At 33.1% G+C, this 8,254-nt stretch overlaps 1 long non-coding RNA gene across 1 annotated transcript; it reads right to left on the bottom strand.

Annotated features, from left to right (window-relative positions):
* Window positions 1–455: 455 nt before the first annotated feature.
* On the bottom strand, window positions 456–912 carry LOC108912924. Its single transcript, XR_001964589.2, has 3 exons — window positions 781–912; window positions 615–700; window positions 456–550 (listed from the first exon to the last, which is right to left on the bottom strand). It is a non-coding gene; the product is annotated as an uncharacterized LOC108912924 (long non-coding RNA).
* Window positions 913–8,254: the final 7,342 nt, after the last annotated feature.

Below are 8,254 nucleotides of genomic sequence, written 5' to 3' on the forward strand. Positions count from 1 at the left end.
GATCTTTAAAGATTATTTATTGGGCAAAATTAGAGTTTTGGCAATTTTCGCAACAGAGATAGTTGGATCTAAGTGCCCATAAAAGATAATTTTAAATATTTCACTTTTAAGGCCGACCTACAACAAAGGTACGTACCTACTTTAGGTTAGGAAAAACATGTGCTTGAGCTTTACAACTCGCTTTATTAATTTAGTACACACAAGTAGACATTTGTAGCATTTACTTTTCCTTTTAGGCCTTTTTTTCTTGTGTCTTCTCTATCCTGCTTTTCTTCCTTCACAAACCGACTTAAAAGCTATCGCAGCCTTCTTGCCACACTACCAACCCGCTTCACTACTGCTTGCTGCATGGTACGCATGACAAAAGTGCGAGTATTTTGTGCTGGCCATACACTTTGCTGCACGCCACTTTGCACCCTGCACCCTCCCAGGCCTAGTGATTGGTGAATGTACCGCTTGACTCTCCGTTTCACCCAGATAGAACTTTATCGCTCCAGAGGAATTCGACCTGTGCAACTGTGCTACACACCACTCTCACAGATAAGACTAGCTATAAGATTTAGCATGTTAGAATGTAGTTTTAAGATCTGCTTATGTTTGTTTTGTTTGTATACCTTCGTCAAGAGCCTCACTCTTGTGGTATAAATTGGCTTAGGGTGCCACACTTCTTTAGAGTTATATACAACCCAACAAGGCATTCCTAAAACAACTTAGATTATAAGTAACCTTTCAGAGGTCATTACTTGTTATATGTTATATTCAACAAATCGTGGGGGTTACCTGTGTAAGCCTGTAGTACAGCGCTGTAGTAAAGGTACCATTCGGTTGGTTATTTACCCGATATTCCATTGTATACTCTATAATACTTTTATCTGGTTTGTTGGGTAATTTGCGTTATGCAATATAACATAACCCAAATTTGACGCTTTTGACAGTCAACCATAGAACAACAAATAGTAGATTTCATTCTCGCAGTTAACCTACTCGGCCATCGGCCACAAAACACGGTTGACTCGGCGGTCAGTCATCAGCCAGTGAACACTGAACAGTAACATTTACCCGCTAGGCATCAGGTGCGTTCCACTGGTGCAGGAAGTGAACCGATCACTTGTCATACCCTGACAATTATAATATTTTATAGTAATATACACCTGGTTCAGAAGTATTTGGTATCATTTTTAGCGGACCTGCCTTTTTCCCCTTTTTTTTTGTATAGTAACAACGAAGGCACTGTGGCGAATAAAATCCACCATCTTATAGGGTAGAAGTAACATCCGGGGTTGCAAAAACGGGTGGCGCCTTTAAAATTTTTGATTTTATGCTTTTTACCCAGCCCGTCTCCACTGAAGCTAGCTGCCAACCCCTATTGTGGATATTATCCGTCCCCTTCGTCCACTAGAGCCACCCAAAATTTTGGAACTACCCCCAGTTTTGTGGCGATTTCCCCAAACACCACAAACTTGTACAGACGCCACTGGCAAAAATAATAAAATTTTTTGTACATCATAAAATGCATCTCGATTAATAGAAGGCGTGCACCAAATTTGAAAAAATATCTAGGGTTATACCAGTTATCATAAAAAAATGTTTTTTCATAAAACTTTAGCACCCGTTCAAAGCGTTCAAAAGTTTAGACTTTTAGGACATATGTTCATATGGACCCAAGAATAACCTCCTTAAATATTAGCACATTATTAAGAAATACTACCCTGTACCCATTATTATAGAAGAATTAATTACTAAAAACCAGAATCAACAAATGATGTCTTAAGACACCTAAGACCCTTCTTCCAGTGTATCCGTTTGCCGAGAACTTTTCCAATCTTAGGCGAACAGACGATCGGGCGACAAGGCGGATAGCAACGGGTGGACGTGACACATTAACACGTTACGGGGGGATTGGAGCCGAGAGAGGTGGCACAGACTGTCCGCCATTCCGCCAGCTGGTTTATTGCTAAGACCGAGATCAATGAGTTTTTCGTGAGAGAAATGGCTAAAAAATTAATGCGGACCACGTCTGCGAAATTTTACACAAACAGCTTCCACCGGGAGAAGCGGATCGGTGGAATAATTGCGAGGCAATTAAGTGGAAAATTTAAATTTCATACCAGCCTAGCGATACAGTTCCTTTATGGAATGCAAATATTTTTAGATTGATTAAAATTTAAAAGCTGTCGGAAGTAACTAATGTTTTTCTTCTATGCACTTTCAATACTTCCATTCCATTACTACCTGGATAACGACGCCCTTGCACACACAGTATTGCCAGTCTATAAATGCAAATGACAGAAGTTGATGTGAGCATTGTTGTTAGTTATTTAATAATTTCTGTGACTACTACAATACAATGAGTCTCATGCAAATAATTTTATTATATGTTTATACTTATACAGACTGTTACAAATTCGCTTCTCACTACAGGGATCTCGGAAACGGTAAGAGCTACGAAGCTTAAATGGGGGGCAAACGCAATCTAAAAAAATCAAGGCTAACATGATTAGTTTTCGAAATATTTGAAAAAAACGACTTTACATATAAACATTTGATTATGCCATTCGATAAAGAGCAAAAAGTGGCTATGAGAAAATGTTCTTTTTTCAATATCTCCTCAAACAAGGCTGAAATTAAACAAAAACGGATTTCCAGAATTTCGTTTTTTTTCAAATATTTCGAAAACTAATCATGTTAGCCTTGATTTTTTGACGCATAATGTTGGTCCCCTGATTACGCAACATTGTCCCCATTTAAGCTACTTCGTACCTCTTACCGTTTCCGATATCCCTGTAGTCAGAAGCGAATTTGTAACAGCCTGCATGTATTAAGCACAGCCTTCAATAACTATTGACTACTGTTTTGAAGTATTTACTTCATACTTAAAAGAAGTAGCTTTAAATTTATTACCAAACAAATGTAGGGAAAGTACGAACTCGCTTACAAACGTATCGAAAAAATACGATCTCCCGTTCCCAAAAAGCTATGATTGCATTCTTTTCGGATTTATCTACAAAGTTGCAGGCTTTTTAGGTTGCCTTAATATATGGTGTTGCCGGTGCATGTCGCCGTGATGAACTGTATCAATTACATTTGAATGATATATATGATTTGGGATTAAAGCTTTTGATTCAAACGCAGGATAATAAAACGGAAAAACCGAGATCATTTGTGATAAACGAAACATATATGCCACTGTATAGAAAATATGTTGCTACTTTTTCGTTAAATATTGAAATGAGAGAGTAGTAGGAATACATAAACTTGGTAAAATGCCTCAAATTATAGTAAAATTTTTAAATTTGCCAAATACGTTGTTCCCTTCTCAGTTGTTTGAGGTTAATTTTATTTATTTATTTTTCATTTATTATTGATTATTATTATTAGTTAATAATGGTCGTGGGTTGGATATTTTGTTGTCCTATTTTATAATATTATTTAAGTTGTTATGATTAGTAAACCATGGGCACCAGTCGAATAAATCGACGAGGGGAAAGATAAACAAAATAATTATAATAGTTCTAAATATAATTTTAATGTAAAAATTAGTTGGGATTATATAATACAATAGAAATATGTTATATTAAATAGTACATATAAAATTTTAGAAAATTTAATTAATTGAAAGGGCCGTCCTTTTCGGTAAGTATAAATTTTGTTTTTGTTATTTTTATAAATAGCTGTTTATAAATGTAAATATGTATAAATATGAAAATATATAGTTAAAGTTGTTATGTTCAGGTTTATGTACAATTACAGGAAAGTATTAACATATAAACGTGCAAACTTGCAAAAAAACAAACAAACTTACAGACTAAAATGACTAGAATATTTTAAAAGCGAAGGTACATTTATAAACGTTCTTCACGTGCTCTTATGGCTTATAAGATTTAAATTTTAGGTGATCCTTTGCTGGAGAAGACAGTGATACTGCTCAGTATAGTCTGGGTGGAACCCAGGAGGTAAAAGAAGAAAATGTACTCACTCATTCACAGGGATTTGGTACCTTACAAGGACATCGTCAGTAGTACATTTATAAGAAAATGGCTGTTCTCTGATATGGCTTCAGAATTAGTGCCATTTACTCTCTAAGTTTTATATTACAGAGGCAAATATTATCATCTTTAGTGTGGCTGATGGTGTCCGGCTACTAAATCTTCGCCAAAGCAAAAGCAGTGATAGCAATTTGTTTTTTGTTTCTTTTCTCGATATAATTAAAAACCACAATATATATAGTTTTGTCTTATTTGATCTAAATGGAAATGTTATAAACATGTTATTCAAATCAAAGTTAGATATGAATATCTATTAAATATAATGTATTATTGTTATTATCTTAGATCTTATAAGGCTTCACACTAACGGCCAACTTCTCACTGCGAATCGTCTGTGTCTTTATTTTGCGCGATTCTTTTTCTACTTACAAAAACTTATCGCTATATGCTAGGAAATATTGTTAGCATTCGAATTGAACGCTGAAATTTTATTAGGATAATAATGAAACTAAATCTCGGGAAATATCAATAGCCCACACAAAAAAAACATAACATATTTAGCCTCTTGTGCAGCTTATTTATGAGTACATTATAAATAATACAAAGCGAACCATTTGAGAGTGCTACAACATACAAATACACAGGACCTTGTTTTGGTTAATGCTGAGGCAGATTTAATTGCATTGAAAGGACATGGAGGATGGAAATCTTCAAATTTGCCGAAGGATATATAGAGGAATATTTTACAAATAAGCTAGATATTGCTAGATATAGAGGGGGATGTGACAAAGAGAAATTTGCTAATTGTTTTTATATTGTCGAAGAATAATTTCGAGTAAAATTCAGGCAAAGTTTAATAGTTCTACAAACTGCAATATTAACTATAAATAATATTAATAAATAGGTATAATAAACGTTTAATATGTGGAATACGTTCCATAAATGTTATGTTTACTAAGTAATGCCTTTTCCATGTCATGTCATGGTTTGCCTGCGAGTATTTATGAGTATTTACAGTAAAAAAAATATAGAAAAAGAACTTACACAGCCTAGGAAAAGTTAATTGTCCCGTAGTGTTCACTAATTCTTGCTTAGCAGCGAACTAAAATACTACACTACATTTCCACGCAATTTCAGTAAAAATAAAAGGTATAAGTAATACATACAAGTATTAATATTGTATGAAGTGTAACAAATTTAGAAACAGATTCACTACTAAAATAATACTTAGCAACCAATATACGTAATTATGCACTAATGTATTTACAAGATATTGCTTTTCGAGTGTATATGAACTGATTTCATTAGTTTTAAACTTAATATTAAAGTACATTTGTATGTACCTGCTTATTATATGTATTCGTATATTATGGTAATATGGATGTCTAGCACCTTTTCAAAACACCAATATGAAAGTTTAAACCAGTAACTTGGAATAATTTAGGCAAATCAGAAACCGCAATATAAACATTTCAGTTTAAATTAGGAATACCCTGTCAATCTGAGAAACATTAGTTGATGCTTACTATGGTCAAATAGAAACTGTAATTATAATCAAGTGAATTAATATTACAAAGCCACATTGTGATTATATTTTGTCTATTCGTTTATTATTTTTAAAAAATTATTGGACTTGAGAATTACTAGATGTAATAAATCAATTTTTATTCGCCCCTTATCTTCTGTATATTTTCCTTTTGCAAATCTATTTTAATAAAGTTTTAAGTCTACAAACTATAAAAAATTACAGTATAAATACAAACTTATTGACGAGTGAAATTATTTTGATGATGAATTTTGAATGAACTTAAATTTTAACAAAGAAATGAGCTAATCAATACAATTGTTAGTCAGATAAATTAAACTATGTGGGGAATGGGAACACACTATGTAAAAATCATTCAGTTCGTTATTAATATTACGCATTTCTAAACTATGTATAATACATGGTGTCCCAGACTAACGTGTACAGCGGAAAATAGGCAGATTTAGGCTAATTCACCTATAACCGAAATCACTAGATAGCATTATTATTGGTCTTGTTATTCTACCCAATAGACTTAATTTGGAATTTTATTTGGAATTTTTTGCAAAATCCGAGTTATTGTCATTATTACGCAGAGCTAACATAATATGGTTTATGGATGATAGCGTTCTACCACATTTCACCGTAAATGTCCGGCAGTATCTGAACCAAAGAATCCCTCGTCGAGGGGATAATGTTCTTGTTAACTGGTCTGTGCGTTCACCAGACTTAACACCTTGCGACTATTATCTTCGAAGCTCTCTGAAAACAACAGACATCTAACACTAAAGAAGAGTTTTGGAGTCATATCCTAAGTAAATGCCATAAACGTTTTAAAAAATAGCCCCTAAGAACTGTGAAGGGTGTCTTTTAACTTTCTTCGCCGAATTAACCTCTATTGTAGAAACAAGGGTGGTCATTTTGAACAGTTTTTATAATAAGTTGTACTAAATTTAATAACATCAACTTTGTTACTTTTATCTTCAACAGTTTTTATTGTATTTGATTGTATTTACGAATTATTTCAATAAAATTAGGCACGTTGTAAATGACTTTAATTCGTTATGTGTGTGTATCCAAATCGAAAGATGAAGGAACATGTGGTATATCTTATCGTAGTAAACACACATTAAAAATTGGCAGGTATATTGATCAAACTGAAATTACAGTCAACCTACAAAATCAGTGACTACTAGCACTTTGTTAAGTATTGTAATATGGGCGGCAAGATAATATAGACATTTACAAAATATATTTTTGAACCCAAACCGCTCATTTAATCAAAATTCGACAAGAGGTCCAAAAACTTTCGAATCCTTCAAGTAAAAAATAGTTGTCATTATTACCCGAAAGAGGAAAATGTTATGAACGGATATTATCACCATACATCAATTTTGTGGAGTTGTAAGTTTTAAAGTACACTCTGTATAAGTCCACACCCCAAAAATAATCAAAATTGAGTAATACGTATTCGAGTTATATACAATATTCAAAAAAATTTCACTTTGGGAGCGGGCAAACGAAGCTATTTCAGATATAGGTGAATTAGTCTAAATCTGCCTATTTTGAGTCCACGATCTTCCGTTGTACACGTTCCGTTATTTTGGAACACCCTGCATATGTACATGTATTTTTTTCATAAATACAAATAACCATTATTTAGGTCACATGTTTTTACTCTTTATTAAGATATTAAGATATTTCAAACAAATCCTATCAAATAAAGCAGTCAACATACTTAGATACCAGAAATCTAGGTATGCAAAAGACATCCAACCTCACAGACAATACTCTAAGTGCTGGTACGGCGGGAAACAACTAGGTACCTACTTTATGGGTTACACGCCTCACTATGTATCATTATTTTTTGTTTGTACAAAAATCAAATATCTTGACTCAGAGAGTAGATAAAAATATGAGCCTGGTTGCAAATGGAAGCTGAATGGATGTAGAATATGGGAAAAATATGACTGAGACGATTTTTTTTCTATATGACCTTCAAATGACTAGGCAAAGTCTATGCAACCCAAAAATTTTATGGATTTTTCTAATTATATCGGTCCTAATTTTCTTAAAATTTATTCCAATGCACACCATTTTGCACAATTTGACACGGCAATTCCAAATCTGGCGTCAAAAATTTTCTATCATTTTTCTAACGCTAGCAAAGTCTCTCCAAAGTCGGTATTATTTCCAAGCTTTTTGACACTGTTAAGCAAGAAAATTATTCACAAATTAAAAATTAATTATCAACCTGGGTTTCTGTTTTTTATTTTACAAATAAATGTCAAATAAACACACTGTAGAAGGTAAGCAGTGACTTATAGATAAATTTTAAGAGAATTAGGACCGATATAATTCGAAAAATCCATAAAATTTTTGGGTTGCATAGACTTTGCCTAGTCATTCGAAGGTCACATAGAAAATCGCCACAGTCATATTTTTCCCATATTCTACATCCATTCAGCTTCCATTTGCACCCAGGCTCATATTTTTATCTACTCTCTGAGTCAAGATATTTGATTTTTGTACAAACAAACAAAAATTATACATAATGCGCCCGCCCCAACTATTATTTGATTACGCCACGCTAATACTCATTAAACAGTTGGTAAAAAATAATTATTCAAAATAAAATCTAAAATTGAAAAATTTAAATAATTATTAATAGAGAAACATATACCTGATATGTTTACATTCTCAAATAATGCATCCTATATTCTTGCTTGATTATGTTTGATTA

The sequence above is a fragment of the Anoplophora glabripennis genome, unplaced genomic scaffold, assembly GCF_000390285.2.
Source record: "Anoplophora glabripennis isolate ALB-LARVAE unplaced genomic scaffold, Agla_2.0 scaffold723, whole genome shotgun sequence".
Taxonomy (NCBI): Eukaryota; Metazoa; Arthropoda; class Insecta; order Coleoptera; family Cerambycidae; genus Anoplophora; species Anoplophora glabripennis.